The 12,574-nt window shown below is 46.3% G+C and overlaps 1 long non-coding RNA gene across 4 annotated transcripts; it reads right to left on the bottom strand.

Annotated features, from left to right (window-relative positions):
- Window positions 1-8,873: 8,873 nt before the first annotated feature.
- On the bottom strand, window positions 8,874-12,082 carry LOC102015620. Of its 4 annotated transcripts, none has more exons than XR_001236871.1 (4): window positions 12,036-12,082; window positions 11,005-11,225; window positions 9,540-9,632; window positions 8,874-9,376 (listed from the first exon to the last, which is right to left on the bottom strand). It is a non-coding gene; the product is annotated as an uncharacterized LOC102015620 (long non-coding RNA). The 4 variants fall into 4 exon arrangements; XR_001236870.1 differs by having other exon boundaries at window positions 11,005-11,228; window positions 12,036-12,078; XR_263409.2 differs by lacking the exon at window positions 12,036-12,082 and having other exon boundaries at window positions 8,874-9,365; window positions 11,005-11,393.
- Between the last annotated feature and the right edge of the window lie 492 nt (window positions 12,083-12,574).

Genomic DNA, 12,574 nt, shown 5'->3' on the forward strand with positions numbered 1-12,574 from the left:
GTAAGACACTGGGCACTAGGTGAGGGAATGCCCTCAGAAACTGCCTAACTCTTGTTGGGCCTGCCAGAACATGGAAGAGCCTTGCCACTGAAACAGGGACTGCTCTCGTTCTCAGAGAGGGATAAGGTCATTCATCACCCTGGGGATAGAGAAGTCCTGGACAGTGAATGATGCGGCCCAAGGTAGCCTGCAAGGCTCCCACACAAGTGAATTCCCATCACCTTACAGGAGCCTTGGGTGACTAGAAGCAGGCAAACAACTTCTATTTCTCTGTGATATTGGGCTGAGTTATTCCTTTTGAGTTTCTTATTGGGATGAGCTTTCATCCCATTCTAAAGTTGTTGTGGGCCTTGAAGGAGTTAACTGTACAGTTTTCTTTACTCACACTCTCAACAGCTATATGGAAGATTTTTTTCCAAGCTACCTTTATGATGATACTGGAGTTCCCTATACAAGTGTATAACTGAAAGTGATATACTTTTCCTACTCAAGGCCACTCTAACATTCAAATCTCTGACAATCTGTGTCATAGCTGCTAGGGACTCGGAGCCTGACTCCATGGGGCCCAATGTCTCTGCTTGGCATTGATCCCCAAGCATGACATGGTGGCACCCCGGGAAGGCTGTCAAGGTCACTTGAGTACTCATTCAGCTAAACGACCCTAATTTATATCCCCACAGAGAACAGTATTACCTTAAGAAAGAAGTTAGGCTAGGAGGGTTAAAGCCTATCATTGATAAGATTTTGGCTGCAGGGTTATTGGTACCATTCCAGTTCCCATGTAATATAACCATGTTACCAACAGTCAAGCCAGAGTATCACTTCATACAAGTATTAGAGCCATCAATGAGGCAGAGGTACCTATTCACTCATTAGTAACAGACCCATATACCCTTTTAGCACAGATCCCCTAAGACACTAGATGGTTCTCTGTCCCTAATCTCAAGGATCCCTTATTTTCTATTCCTGTGGAGTCCAATGCTCAATATTTATTTGGCTTTGAATGGGAAGATCCCCAAACAGGACTCCACCAACAGTACCCTTGAACTGTCTTATCTCAGGGTTTTAGAGATAGTTCCCATGTGTTAACATGGGCTTTAGCTCAAGATTTAAAATTCAAACAGAGAAGCCTGTTATAGTATGTAGATGACTCCTTCATTTGTATCCCCACAAAGAAGTTATCAGATTAAAAAACTCCCTTAAGACTCTCAGTTTCCTAGGAAAAAGTGTTATAATGTGTCCCAATATAAAGGCCCAGATTTCTCAACAAAAGGAGACATATCTGGGATACGTTTTAACTCCAAGACAAAGACAACTGTCCCCAAGGAGAGCAGAGGCAATTTGCTATCTGCATTCTCCAGAGTCTAAACAGCAGCTTAGGGCTTTCTTGGGAATGGCAGACTTCTACCACATATGCATAACCCCCCTTTTGTAGTAATGGCCAAACCCCTATGTGAGGCAACTCAAAGAACAGAAATGGAACACTTGGAATGGAGAGCAGCCACTCAAGAGGCACTTGAAGCCCTAAAACAGGCTCTGCTATTGGCCTCGGCATTAGGAATCTCAGATCTAAGTATTTTTCATCTCTCAGTGGCTGAAAAATGGGGAGTAGCTGTGGAGGACCACCGGGACAGCTCTCCTTGAAAGAAGAGCACTGATCTCCATTTTGGATAAACCAGACCCTATTTCCATGTATTGATATGTACAGAGCTGGCAGGATATTTCTTTATCCCTTTAGCTGGCTTTAAGCAATGCAAAAGGGCCTAGCCCAGGTGCTGCTGTGTAGTCTTTAAAGCAATGTGGTCAGTGATGCCTCACCTATAGATCCCAATGAGTATGTGTGAGCTAGGTCAAGTACGCAGCACTGTTCCTTGGGATTGAGCCTTGATAAAGAGGCCATGACATCTCAGGGCATGACGATTACACATCAAAGCCAAAGCATGACAGATGACCCCTAAATACAAGATACTCAATCTGTGATATGCAGATTACTCTTGCTGCACCCCCCCATATTGCAGAGGTACTATCAGCCCTCCTATCTAGCCCAGCTCACAGCATTCATATTTCCCACTTTTCTCATAGTCACTCATTCCTGAGCTACTTTCCCCTTCATGAATTAATAAAACCTGGGTTTGGCCCTAGGTTAAGGCCTTTGTTCCAGCTAGCCATCATTCTAACTGGAATTAGGAACCCTTGGCTCCCCACAACTACAAACAAACATGTCTTAATGTCTTTATTCTAGCCAAAGATTGCACTGAAAGCGGTACACTGGAATTACATATTGCAATTCCAATAACTTTCCCTGGGATTACAAATGTGGACTCCTCTGGACTGAGACAAGGTCCAGAAGAAGTTTCTATAAGTAGCCATGGTAGTGCTAACTAGGTATCCAGGCCAAGAAAACCAACCAGTTGCCTACTTTTCCAAGCAACTAAATGGAGTGACACAGAGTTAGCCTAGCTGCCTGAAAGCAATAGCTGCTATGGCACTCTCAGTCCAGGAAGCTTCTAAAATAACTTTGGGACAGAAGCTCTTAGTTCTTACTCCATACCACATTAAGGCTCTGTTAGATTCAAGGGACATTTTGGATGACTGAAGAAAGGCTCATTATATATGAGGACATTCTTATTGGAAACCCAGATGTCGCTCCTCAATTTTGCACCATTTTGTACCCAACCACCCTGCTCTCAACTAAACAACAGAGAGAACATATGTGTGAACAAGCCATCACCCGGAATAATGCTAGCCACCTGAATCTGAGGGTCCACCCATTAACTGTGATATCTAACACACAGTTCATTGATGGCAGCAGTTTCATAAAAAATGGTGTTAAGGGGGCAGGTTATGCCATAGTCAGCCCCACCCAGCTCACTGAGGCAAAAGGACACCCCCCTGGGACTCCTATCCAAAAGGAAGCACTTATTGCCCTCACTCAGGCTCTCCAACTCACCCAGGATGAGAAGGCTAATATACACTGATTCCAAATATGCCTTTCTGATCCTACATATACATACAGCCATCAAAGACTAAAGAGGACATTTACTAGTCACCAGTCTCCAATGAAACATAGGCCAGAGATCCCCAACCTTCTCCAAGCAGTAAATCTCCCAAATGAAGTAATAGTTGTCCTTTGCCAGCAACATCAAGCCTGCTTGGGCCCATCTCCCAGGGTAATTCTAAGGTAGATTGCATTGCCAAATAGGTTGCTGTCCAATATAATTCTGGTCCATCAATAGCTCTACCCATGGTCCCATTCCAGGACCTTGACTTAGAACCAGGATGTTCTACAGAAGAGCTTCAGATGACTTGGAACAAGGAAGAAATTCAAAATGGTCAGTGGTGGTATATGAGATGCTGACCATTGTTGCCACAATGAGTGCAGTGGAAAGTCATTGTCCATACATGATGCCTTGCACCTAAAGTGTAATGCCACCAACACTATGGTACATAAGTTCTCTGCAGGGCCTGTAGTTTACAACATTGTTACCAGGTTCATAGGCCATGTCCCTTCTGTGTCCTCCATAACCCATAGACTCAGCTTCCTCCATTTCTTGAGCTGGTACAAAGGCATGGGTCCTCTACTGTAGAACAGACTGAAGTCTGGCAAACAGACTTCACCCACATGCCTATGTGTAAGGAATATATACACCTCTTAGTGTCCATTGAGACCTTTAGTGGATGGATAGAGGCCTTCCCTACCAGGTCAGAACAGGTTCTGAAGGTGGTAAAAGTTCTCCTTGAAGAAGTGATCCCTAGTTTTGGACCTCCTGGGTCTATTCACAGAGATGGCAGGCCCTCTTTCACACAGCAGATGGAATAGGGCTTACATTTTGAGCATCCTGAAAAATCATGCTAGGGTTTATTTTCTAGCTAGGTCTTATTTTCAGGGAAATGTGACAGGGTGATGCTTTGAACACATAGTCTTTTTTTTTTTTTTTTGGTTTTTCTCCGGTACCGGGAACCGAACTCACGACCTTGCACGTGCCAGTCAGGCGCTTTTGCCGCTGAGCTAAACCCCCAGCCCCGAACACATAGTCTTTTGATACCAGCTCATATGAGTCCAGACTTGGTGAAGGAACAGAAGCTTTTTTGGAAAATGGCAGAGAACCCACTTTTAGTGGTCAGCAAGCCTAGGCCTCAGTGTTTTTGAAGCACAGCAGCTGCTGGCATGTTTACATGATCTTGCAGGTTAACAAGGAATGTGGTCAGGGTTTACAAGGGAAACAGGGTGGGGATATAGCTCAGCAGTACAAGTGCCTGCCTGGCAAGTGCAAGATCCTGAGTTCGATTCCTGGTACCAAGAAAAAAAATCTGAGTAATCATTTAAAAAAAAAAAAGTGAAGAAAGACTTAGGCTGGGCCTGGTGGCACAGGCCTGTGATCCCAGCACTCAGAAGGCTGAGGCAAGAGGATCGTTGTGAGTTAGAGACCAGCCTGGGCTACAAAATGAGCTCAAGGCTAGCCTGAACTGCATAGTGAGACCCTGTCTCAGAAAGACAAAAAAAAAAAAAAAAAAAACAAAAAAAAACAAGGGAAACAATACATGGCACACAATTTATGGAATTATTTTACAATAGTCACACAAAGAGTCATTTACAAAGACAGTGTGGGAAATCTGTCCACATACTAAAGACCAAAAGAATCCACATGAGGGCTTGGATTCCAAGGCAATGTCCTGCATGAGTCCATCTGAAGACCTAGAGCCCAAATTAATGCCCCCCACGAGTCCCACTGGAGGCCTAGAGCCCATGACAATGTCTCCTGCAGGCCTGTTTTATGGATCTGCACTGGGAAGGCCAAAAGGTCAGTGGTGGAAGCTAGAAAGTCTGCACCAGCAAGATGAAGGATCTGTGCCAGCAGGCTGAGGAACCTGCACTGGAGCCAGGAAGTGATGCTCAAAAGAACCAGAGCTCCACCAAAAAGTACCACAGCCATCCTCAGCAACAGTGAGGTCCCAAGATCCTCCAATGATGAGAATAGCCGAGTTCATATCAGGAAAGCTAGCACAACAAACTTCTCCAGGACACTGAACAGTGCACCATCTTCCCCTCTGGATCCAGCAACTGATACTCAAAGAAAGATCCAGAGCTCCCCCAAAGTGAACAGCAGCCATTCTCAGTGATAGACAACAAGGTCCTGAGCTCCTTTGACGATAAGAACAGCCAAGTTCATCAGGAAAGATAGCCTGAAAAGCTCCTCAGGAGAACCAACACCACCCAGGAGAACCAACAGCTACCAACAGCCTCTCTTCTTCTCCAGCTCTGCCTCTTATGATGCTAGCAACAATCCTCAGGTGGGCCTCCCACACCCAGCACCACACTGCTTCAGTTCAGCTGTTACAAGTTGACCACTAGTTGTCCATCTACCACACTGAGTTGGCCAGAGATCTGTTTTAAACTTCTGATACCTGCTTAGACGGGGTAGAGAAATGGTGAAGGGGAGGGGGAGTTCAGTTGGGCAAGGCAGAAGGCAGGGCAGTCAAGGTGGGGAGTTGAGTTCTGGGAATAACCTGAGCAGGCAATAACTGTTGTGGTGCCATCAACAAGTGAATTTTATTTGTTCTTGGTCAGGAACTGAGGTTATTTTCAGAACCCTGGCACAGACAGCCATTGGGCATGGGGCTGGGACTGAGCCTGGATTGAGCCAGTTTTGGAGGACAACTGCTACCACTGTTGTCACAGACTAATTTGGTCTTTAGGGTTGGAGAGTTTGGTGGAGATTTGTGTGAGAGTTTGGGCTACCTGCTTGGACAGTGCTGAGAAACGGTGGAGACTCTTGCTCTGGCTGGCCCAGAGCCAACAGTGGTGGCTATTTTGATTCCTGCTGGGAGTAGAATTAACTAAACAGTCCAAGAACATCATTGTCATGGGCAACGTGCTGGCAGGGTTGACAGAAAGTGGGGGCAGAAGGTAAAGAAGGTGATCTGGGTTGGAGTGAACTTGATGACGTCCAGAGCCAGAGGTCAGTGATTACTTTCGGGGAGCGAAGCTGGGGTTGGGGGAAGGATATCAATTTTTGTGCAAGGGAAAGGGTAAAACAAGTGAGTTTGGGGAATGAGAGGGTCATAAGAATGACAGGTGGCTGTCTGGGAGAAACCTGGGGGGAAGAGGCACAGAATAGCCTGACATTCTTGGGTTTTAAGGGTAGTCATAAGAGCAGGGTGGGAAGGGCAATGGGATGGGGGTGGCAGGAGGATCAAGGAGGATCTCTCCCATATTGGTCAAAGAGTGGCTTCTTTGAGGATTTTGAGCAGGACCTGTTGGGGGCTGAGGTGGAGGGGAACAGCGAATGGGAAGGTCAGGCAGGAAAGGAGCCAGCTTGTGCTTGTAGGAGGGGTCTGTCTTGGTTACATTTCTCTTGCTGCTGAGACAAAATACCTGACACCCAGAAATAAAGGGAGAAAAGGCTTATTTAGCTCACAGTTTGTGGAGGTTTCAGTCCATACTTGGTTGGCTCCAAGGCAGGGTGGCACATGGCAGAAGGCAATAGTTCATGGTGGAGGAACATAGCAAAAGCAACAAGAGGAAAGGGAGGAGCAGCAGAGAGCAAGGCTCTTTCCCCCTATATTGTATGCAAACTACCTGCCCCAGGGTGAGTGTAGCACTCACACCCATAATCCCAACATTGGACCATGGATCAATCATAAACTCTAGAAGCCTGCCTCATGACTGTTTGAGGCTTTGGGGGGACATTCAGGCACAAACCATAACAGGGTCCAAAGGCCTGAAGTGACTGGAAGTAATCTCTTCAGGGTGAGTGGAGGAAATGTGGCCCAGAAGAAAGGGGCAACCCTACATTACCTCAAAAGGAAGCACATCCCAGTATGGGGGGTGGGAGTCCAGAGGTGATGTTCCTGGGGTTCAGGCAGAGCAGAACAGCTACGGGCAAACAGGGGTCAGACCTAACAATCTCACCGTCGTTCGGGCTGGCTTTGAACTCATTATGTAGCAATGAACTTGCCATGATTCTCTTGCCTCAGCCTCGCAAGTGCTAGGACTATAGGCATGCACCACCACACCCACTTCTACCTGTGAACACTTCGTGCATGTCTCTTGGTAAGTACATGTATGCATTTAAAGTGGGTATATTCCTAGAAGTGGAATTACTGGCTTATGGAGTAGGCACACACACAGCTTTCTTAGGAACTAATGACTAATTTTCTTAAGTGGTTTTAATAGTTTACACTATGATTAGCAGTGTGCAAAGGCTGCAGTTGTTTTATATCCTTGCCAGCATGGGACACTTTGTCTTTTTTTGGTTTTAGCCTTCTAGTCAGTGTGAAATGGTATCTCAGTTGGATTTATTTGGTAACTAATGTAGTTGAGGACTGGTTCCTATGTTCATTGGCCATTTGGCTACCTTCTCTTGTGAGGTATCTATTCAAGCCTTTGTCTCATTATTCTATTGGTTTGTCTATGTGTGTGTGTGTGTGTGTGTGTGTGTGTGTGTGTGTGTTATGGGTTTATAGGAGCTGCATTTCTCTTACTTTTTTTTTTTTTTTTGAGACAAGGTTTCCCTAAGTCCCTAACTTGCCCATGATTGGCTTCAATTTGTGATCCTCCTGTTTCAACCTCCCAGAGTGCTAGGATTATAGACATGTGCCATCATGCCTGGCTGTAGAAATCCTTTATAGATTCTGTATAGGAACTTCTGATTGGTTCTACATGTTCCCAGCTGTTCCTTAATCTTCCCCACCCTGGGTGACTGGTATATACTAGGCAAGCACTCTACCACTGAGATGTACCTTGGCCTCTATCCTTCTAGCTTTTCTTAATGCTGCTGGAGATTGATCCCAGGGGTTCATGCACATTAGGTCAATGCTTTACCACTGAGTCATATGCCCTGTCCTCCCTTAAGCTTTTAATGTACCTGGAGAAAACCCAACAGGTTAACTGTAGGACAGATCCCTGCTCACACCTGTGGACGCACACATACACAGTAAAATAACGTACTTTCCCAGTGAATATTCAGATTACTCATTCACATCTGGGTATTTAACCATCTGCCTCTTCTCTGGTATTGTGTTGTGACAGAACGCCTTTCCCTCGTGATATGAAGGGTCCTTTGGGATGCACCAAAGGCAGATTCCAAAAACAGTACTTCAGTGAAATACCCGAAGGCTGTGTTTAAGTGTTGTGTACACACCCAACCTGACTGGAGATGCACCCAACCAGACCTGGCTCAAGGAGGGTGGACTTCATTGCCAAGGTTGAAGCAGATTCTGCACTTTGTTTTTCCTTGCTAAAGTTGCCAGATCAATAACCCACTTGTCCATCTGTACACTCATCCCTCCCTCCCACAGATACTGAGTATCTATTAAGTTATTAAACACTTGGATACACTGATGAACAAAAACTCTGTGTCACCGTAGGCCCTGAAAACTTCTGATTAAAAACCATTAAAACAACTGAGTGAGAACCAGAGGGAAGGGGAGTGTTTGATGAATCTAAACTAGAAAGTCAGGAAAGGCCTCCTGAGAACCTTCCCACATGACTGGAGGGGTGCATAAGTGCGAGGAGCAGAACCTCCTAGCAGAGACATTCCACTTTGAAGCCCAGTGAGGACAGTGTAGCTAGAAGCTCTGTGCGTGGCAGAGGGAGACCATCAAAATCAATTTTAGGTTTCATGTTTTAAGTAGGGAAAGCTATGATAGAATGGATGTTTTTAAAGGCTCACTTTTATATAGTGGGAAATACATATTTGGAATCATCCAGATCTGCCTGGTTCAAGGCCAGTTGAGATTTATTGGGATATCTTATAGCTTCTTGGGCTTCAACATCTTCACTCTGTAAAACTAAGTTACTTACAAAGATTCCCTTGAGAAGGTTAAGTGAGATAATGGAGGCAAGTGTACATTTATTGAACCACACTCAATAAATAGGAATTGTTTAATTACAATTATTTATTCAACTTCTTACTTTCTCTAAGTTTGTTCTCCTGAAGATATTGCTATTCAACAAGAGTTGCTATGATTTTCCTCAGTAGAAGGTGTCAGGAGTGTTCTCCAGTGCTCCCAAGGATGACTGGTTTCAGAGCTGGTCATTACTGTACAGGAAGAACTCTAAACTTGCTTGCTTGCTTGAGAATGTCCATCTGTGTACTGCTTCATTAGATTGCAGACTTGCTGTGATGAAAATTGGCCTGATTAAGCAGTGTGTGTAGTAATAGCAGTGAGTTATATTTTGTTAGAAGTGCCAATGGAGATGACTGACATTTGGTTGTAAGTTTCTTATTTGCTTAGAATTTGATAAGACAATACTTGGAGAATAAACACTTGAACTGTAGACTTTGAAAAGCAACCAACAGAAGTCATTCCTCAACTCAAGCCTGGTTTCTCTTTCTTCCAGAGAAGCATGAGGGCATAACCTGTGGGAAGACTGGGATAGTAAATGGATTGGGGTCACCCTGGCCCGGCAGCCCAGTGCACATGGCCGAGTGTTGGTCATCCTGGGGAGTCCATGGAAAGGGGGTGGCTGGCACCAAAACAAGCATGACACTGAACTGCTATGAAAGGTGACAAGGACAAGGCTTTGAGGTTACCTTTCTGCGCTGATGCTCAGACAAATGACTTCTCTTTCATTGTCTTTATCTGCCAAATGTTAACAGCTGTCCCAAGGTGCTGAGAAGCAGCCACTAAAAAATGACAAAATGTATGTATGTGAAGTTTGTAAATCTCACGCATCCCAGAAGTATTTTTTGTGTCTGTCTTTAAATGAAGTTCCTCATGTATATTAATACCTGCTCGATAGATTCCTTCACCAGTTTTTTTCAAAGCAGACCACTTTTCAAAAGAATACATACTTATACCCTGATAATGCTCCACGATTAAATCAAGCCACAGAGCTCTCCTGTGAACACATTTTAATTCACATGTGCAACTTTCACTCTCAGAAGAGGAAAAAGTGGTGGTTCATGCCTGTAATCCCAGTACTCTGGGGGCCAATGTAGGCAGATGGCAAGTTTGAGTACTTGGTGACATACAGACGCTGTCTCAAAATTTAAAAAAAGAGCTGGGGATACAGCTCAGTGTGAAGGCCCTGGGCTCAAGTCCTTGAACTCCCCCTTCCCAAATTCCTTCTAGATCAATGACAGCTACTGAAATATAACACGGGCCACAAATGTGATAACATCACATGAAATGACAAGAAAACTTGACAAGACAATACTTGGAGAAAAGCAAACTTGTTGTCTTGGTTACTTTTCTCTTGTTCCTGGGACAAAATATCTGACGCCCAAAATTAAGGAAGGAAAGGTTTATTTCGCCTACAGTTTGTGGAGGTTTCAGTCCATACTTGGCAGGTTACAAGGCAGACTGGCACATGGCAGAGAGCTACAGCTCATGGTGGCAGAACACAGCAAAGCAACAAACACAAACCAGCGAGGAATGGGGGAGGAATGGCCTCAAGCACTCTTTTCCTCTCCCTTACATATGCAAACTATCCACCCCAGGGTGGGTGTAGCTCTCACACCCACAATCAATCAACTCTAAAAGCCTGCCCCATGGCCGCATGAGGCTTTGGGGGGACACACAGACAAACCATAACACTTGTGAAATTAACTACAATGACCTACTTTATTAAAGCTATATGCTAAAAATATTATCCTTTTAACATGCAATCAATCAGTATTTTTAAATGTATGAATGAGATGGTGTACCTTCTTATTTTTATATGAAATCATTACAATCTGCTAGGTAATTTATCTCCACAACACATCTGAGTCCAGATTGGCCATGTATCCACTGCTCAAGTCACATGTGGCCAGTAGATGTCTTACTATATCACAAGTGTAGCCTTTCTGTGTGTGTGTGCATGCATATACACAATAAATAGCTGCTGATTGAACAATTTAGAGAACCTGTTACCTCCTTATAATTTGGGAGAAATATACACCAACAGATATAAACAAGTAGCACCTAGAAACGCCATGATACAGATGCCTGTTGCTGCTCAGAAGGCTAGGATGGGAACCTGTGCCTCTTCCTCTCCCAGGCATGAGTACTCACATGCTGGGCTCCTGAATGTGGCTTCCATTTACGCAGGCAAGACCTGGTGCTAGGCTCACTGTTCGGCCAGCAATGAAGGGCTTAGCTGTACCACTTCTGGCAGCACATAGGAAAGGAGGCATCCTCCTGAAGAGGCACTCCGGAAAACGAGGTGGGGGACACTGGCAGGCACGCGGATGGCACTTCTGTACCTGCTCAATCTGACGCAGGCATCTGTTCTACTGCTTTGGGAAATGGAAACCCTATGAAATGCAAGGAAATATCTTCCCAAGTCCTGGGATCTTTAAACTGCACAGTAAAATAACACAATCAAATCCGTATGGTGGCAAGTGCAGTGCTTAGAAAATGTACCAGCTACGGGGCCAGGGATGTAGCTCAGCGCCATAAGCGCTTGCCTGTCAAGTCTGAGGTCATGAGTTCCATTCCCGGCACCAAAAAAAAAAAAAAAAAATGTACTAGCTATGGCTGGGACCTCAGTGACTGGAGGCCCCTCATCAGGAGGATGCAGCAGTCATCCCGGAGTGGAAACATCTCCAGTACGTATAAGGCGCACGCGCCCTCGGAGCACACTCAGGAGCTGTAGAAATTAAGCCTAGAGAGGCTGGCATGTGGGCGCGGGCTCCCCTCTCATCTAGGCGGCCTTCCCACCCGGCCCGTTTCCCACTCCGCCCATAAAACCAGTGTAGGGAAGCATCTAGCCTGCACCCCTAGGCTCGGGGCCCGAAATGGCCTCTTCCTGGACGCGAGATCGGAGCCCCTCCCGAGCCCCACGCCGCTTCACGCAGTGAGAGGACCCCACGGGCGCAGCGCGGCGACCGACACTCCGCGCTCCGGCCCGCAGCTCCCCGCGCGCCGCGGCCTCTGCACCCCCACGCCCATCCTGCCGCCCCCGGACCCGCCCCCTGCCCGTCCATTCCGAAGGGCACACTGCGGCCTAGGGGTTCACGACGCTGCCCAGAGGAGGAGGAGCGCAGACCCGCCGGCCCGGGGTCAAGCGAGCTGCACCGGGAGGAAGCAAGCTAAGGTTGTACCGGGAGTGCTGTTCTCCAGGACCTGAGCTGCTGAAGCACCAGCCAACAAACCCATGTTCTATTGGCCGCCAAAAGGTTGGCCAATCAGATGTCCCTGATCCGCGGTGCCTTGTGGGACTTGTAGTTTGCGGTGTGAGGCCGCATTAAGGTGGGCTAGGAGGGTGGTGAGTGCGAGAGGGGTTGGGGCCAGGGTGGTGGGGACGAGGAGGTCTGATCTGTGGAAAGCGTGTTGCACCGAGACAAGGCAGGTAGAGGCTAGAAAGCTTAGAGTGGCAAGCCAAGGAGTCCTGGAGGCATGGCCTGGTGCTCCCTTGGGAAAGTCATCCATAAATGAGACAGTGGTGATATTTTAAGGCAAGGGGGCCACCAGAAAGCCACGGTGATCATCCAGAGGCGGACTTCTGATGGTTCATGCCTTCCTTCAGCAAACAAAAAAAAAAATTATTTTTTTGACAAGGTCTCACTGCGTTTCAGGTTTGCCATGAACTCACTATGTAGCCCAGCCTGGCCTGGAACTCGCTGCTATCCTCCTGCCTCAG

This window comes from Chinchilla lanigera, unplaced genomic scaffold (genome assembly GCF_000276665.1).
Source record: "Chinchilla lanigera isolate Chin_1 unplaced genomic scaffold, ChiLan1.0 scaffold00067, whole genome shotgun sequence".
In the NCBI taxonomy this organism is placed as follows: Eukaryota; Metazoa; Chordata; class Mammalia; order Rodentia; family Chinchillidae; genus Chinchilla; species Chinchilla lanigera.